Source organism: Saccopteryx leptura, chromosome 6 (genome assembly GCF_036850995.1).
Source record: "Saccopteryx leptura isolate mSacLep1 chromosome 6, mSacLep1_pri_phased_curated, whole genome shotgun sequence".
Taxonomy (NCBI): Eukaryota; Metazoa; Chordata; class Mammalia; order Chiroptera; family Emballonuridae; genus Saccopteryx; species Saccopteryx leptura.
Genome location: NC_089508.1, coordinates 106,627,468 through 106,632,130, shown reverse-complemented (window position 1 = coordinate 106,632,130; position 4,663 = coordinate 106,627,468).

The window sequence follows — 4,663 nt, the reverse complement described above, 5'->3', positions numbered from 1 at the left end:
CTGGCCGGCTTCGTTCGCGCTCGCGCGCCGAATTCACGACTCCGGCTTCGAGGCCCCGCCCCTCCGGGGGTGTAGGGTAAAGGGGAAGTAGGGGCTCGCTGTGCGCTTGCGCTAGTCTCATGTCTGAGCGGCTTGAAGATAGCCGGTGAAACTCAAGTTGTGGCGATTTAGAGCTGTCTGAAGAAGGAACTGACTATAGCGAGAACGATAAAATTTTCTGGGGGCCCAGAGTAGTGCTTTGCCAGTCAGTGTGACCCAGATGGATCGTGTATTTTCACAAACATCTCGTTAGTTTTGGCCCCTGTGTTTCCAGGCCGCGTCTTGATTGCTGGCGTCCTTTCCAACCTCTTGACCCACCCACTTACTTCCCTTCCTGCAGAGGGGAGAAATGGATTGCTGCCATTCATTTTAGGTACAGAAGGTAGCGCGTTCGGGTAGCCAATGTCAAGAGAAAAAATTTCTTCTAGCCAGGCAAGGTCTTCGTTGGGCTAGCAGCCCTGGCAGTTTTGTGATAAAAGTGCAATTGAGGTTGAAGTACAGATGTAAGGGAGAAATAATGAGATTAAGTAGTCTTGATTAATAATGAACGAGAACGGAAGGGACGGGGCTCATAGCAGGCTGGTGTTTGACTAATGAAAGTAATTCCAAACAGCAAAGTAATTCCAAGCAGGTGAGGCAGCTTCTGGGTGGTTTTCCAAACTAAAACTGTGCCCATTTTTACTTTACTCCAAGGCACACTCTATTTAATGACTATAAAATGGAAAACATAATGTTAGATCTGTGTGCCCCTCTCCCTCATAGTTTGTACAGCAGGAAGGTCAGATATACCAAGGTCTCTGGCACTTAAATGAGTACATAAATAGGGGCTCTTACTTCTTTCTTTCCTTTTAATATCACTTTCTATTTAAATAAAAAGAATTTGTAGGAATCTCTTAAGCAGTTTCTTGAGGAAACTCGTTTCTCGAGTGTATATTTATTTTTTAATTTTTCCACTGATTTTGGGGGGAGGGAGTAAGAGAGCATCAACTCCTTTTTCCACTTGTACTAAGGTTGACCAACTTTTTTACAATGAAAAAGACAAAAATAAATTGAAAACAATATTGTAAATAAAAGAAACATTCATTGCAACAACACACTATAATATAAATGCATAATAAAAACATTTGTAATATTTTATATTGTAATTATGCTTACATGCCTATTAATTTTTAATAATAATTGTAAGAAAAAACTAATTTAGATACAAATATGTCATATCACACACAATGGATCAACTCGGCATCAATGGAATTCGGACATTTACAGATTAGTCTTCCAATATCAAAAAGGAGGACATGTAGGAGGACCCTTTTTTTGAGGGAGGAAGGAACTTACAAAAGAAGGACTGTCCTCCCTAAAGGAAGACGATGGTCACCTTAACTTGTGCACTCATTGATTGCTTCTGTGTGCCCTGACCAGGAATCAAACCTGCGACCTGGGTGCCCAGGAGGATGCTTTCTCCACTGTACCACCCTGTGAGGGCCAAGAGTGGTGTTTTTCTTTACATAAACTTTTATTAACCTGAAAAAAATTTCAAAACAATCACGATTGAGAAAATACTAAGTGCAAACACCACACAGGGCACACAGGGTACTTTCCAACTCTGGCTAAAATTCCCAAGTGTACTGATAGAAGTTGTCCCTGTGTGCTGGACCAAAACTTTTGAGTACTTTTCCCCCTCAGACTCTGAGTGAACTTCGTAGGCTGTAATTCCTACAGTTTGCCTGCACAGTCCTAGATAAAGAGTTCTCTGTGAAGCTGCTTGGAGGGTGAACTCATTTGGTCCCACAGCCTCAACAGCCCTCTCTGTTCTGATGTCTCCCAAAGGTAGGTCTTTAGCTGGACCTTTCAAAGGCCAGTCTTCTCTAATTGTGGGATACTTTTCACGTTGAGATACATGGTAGCTCAAAACCCAACATATTTAAAACAGAGTTCTTTATGTCATCTCTTCCCTACAAAGCTAATTCCTGCCTCTCCTATCACACTTTCCAGGTCCTCAGAGCCAAAGCCTTACAGCAGTCTTCAATTCTCCAAAACTGCCTACTCTGCCCCCTTATAATCATGATCCTTCTTTTTCTGCTCTCCTTTTGTTATATAATTTATAATTTTGTTCACTGTTTTTTGTCCATCCCTCATCCCCATTCTAAACTCCATGTGGGCAAGAATCTTTGTTTTGTTCACTAGTCTAGCTCAGGCAACTTGTAAAATACCTAGCATATATTAAGTACTCAGTAAATATCAGTTCCCTTACAGCACAGGGGTTAGGAATGCATCCTTTTCTATTTTAAAAAATGCATCCTATTCTGTTTAGAGATGTGTTGTAGAATTGGGCACCTGAAACCTGTATAATTATGTTAACCATTGTCACCCCAATAAGTTCACTTAAAAAAACCAAGCCCACAGTCTTCCCTCTAAAACCAACTTTCATTCAGACTGCATTTCTGATGCATGTCCTACCATTTATGTTACACATTCTGGCTCAGAAAGGTAGTCATTTTTTTTACCTTTACTTCTTTCTTGATCCTTCCCTTCAAATAATCCCCAAGTACCGGGAATTCATTCTCTCTAATGGTTCTTCCTGCCCACTGCTCTGGACAGCCTTAGTCCAGGCCTGTATCATCTCATTCCTCCAGGAGCAGCACGATCTTCCACCTGCCTCCCCTGTGGGCTGGGCCTGGAGGAACAAGGCCTGACTTGTTCCAGAGCCATCCAAAATCATACCTCCACATAAATAAGTAAATACAAAAAGTTTTTTAAACCCTGAATTTAAATCCTGTTTTTGACAGTTACTATATATGTGACACCATGCAACCTTCCTAAATATAAATACCTTTATCTGTTAAATTTGGGTAAGATCCTCTTTTTGGGGGCTGCTGTGAGGATTAAATGAGAGAAGGCCAGTGAGGTACTAAACAAAGTACCTAGCCCATAATAAATGCTCATTAAACAACTGTTATTGTTATTTTCTGTTTGATCAGTTACCAAATCCTGTGGATTATTCTTATAGGATGACTTTTCATTCCTACTGCTGCTATTCAAATTAGGCTCTTTTTACAGATTGCCTGGTCTGGCACAGGAGGGTCTCTTATTGATCCACATTCTTGGAATCATTTTTCTTGAGCAAAATCTCATTGGGTTGCTTCTCTGTGTAAATTTTTTGGGGCTACTAAATAAAATTTTCTTTCTTTATTTTTTAAGTGAGAGGAAGGGAGACCGTGAGACAGACTCCTACATGCGCCTCAACTGGGATCTACCTGGCAACCCTGTCTCGGCCAATGCTTGAATCATCAAAACTATTTTTAGCACCCAGGGCCAAGGCTTGAACCAATTAAGCCACTGGCTGTGAGAGAAGAAGAGGGAGAGAAGGGGGGAAAACGAGGGGAAGAGAAGCAGATGGTTGCTTCTCTTGTGTTCCCTGACTGAGAATTGAGCCCAGGACCTCCATGTGCCAGCTGGTGCTCTATCCACTGAGCCAGCCAGCCAGGGCAAATTATCTTTTAAGTGTTCCATTTTCTACAAGTGGACTTGGACCTATCTTTTCAGACTTCTCTTCCATTTCATTCTCCTATTTCTATTCTCAGCGGCACTGCCTGCCATTTCTCAAACTCCCCATTCCCCCATACTCCTATTTCTCCAGTAGCTACTATTCATTCCCATTTCCTCTGCTAAGAAATTCAACTCCACCCATCAGTCTCTTTCCCCTAAATGCCCAGGGCATAGAATTTGAATTTTTTATTAGACTGAACCAAATGAAATGACCATTTTTGTAAGTCAAAATGGTCAAATATTGATAATTATATGGTTTAACTTAAAGTGTTGTATGCCTGGGCTCACAAAAGATTGGCAGGGCTGAGGCTGGGTGCTTTCACCTCTGTATCCTCTATCACTCCTGGTGTGGAGCTTAGCTAATGGAAGTTCAATAAATGACTGTTAAATTGAACTGAAAACTGTAGAAAGAAAGGTTATAATTGAGAAGTGTTTTCATGGCTGTTATGCTTTCCTTCTCACATAGTCATGGTTGCTGTAAAGCACCTCTGGATATTCAGCACCTCTGGAAGTTTGGGGATATTTCAAATCACACACATCACAGGCTGTAAGAATTTTTTCACATATTAAACAAATCCTGATTCCTTCTTGAGGTTGCATTTAAGCTGGGCTCTGAGAGATGCATATAGGCTTTAACAGTCATGAAGATACTCCTGGAAGAAATTGACCCATTTTCAGTACAAACTAATTCTAATTCCAGAATTAGAGGGCAATGGCCACATCTGTTTTGCTTTCCATTATAATCTCAATGCCAAACAGTGCCTAGCATAAAAGCAGACTGTTTATTGAACATGCATTCTCAATATATGGGTTTTCTATTTTTTTTTTTTTTTAGTGAGAGAGACAGAGACAGGAAGGGAGAGAGATGAGAAGCATCAACTCATAGTTGCAGCACCTTAGTTGCTCACTGATTGCTTTTTCATATGTGCCTTGACCAGGTGGGCAAGTGACCCCTTGTTCAAGCCAGAGACTTTAGGCTCAAGCCAATGACCATGGGGTCATGTCTATGATCCCACACTCAATCCAGCAACAACCCCCACACTCAAGCTGGTGAGCCCCCGCTCAAGCCGGATGAGCC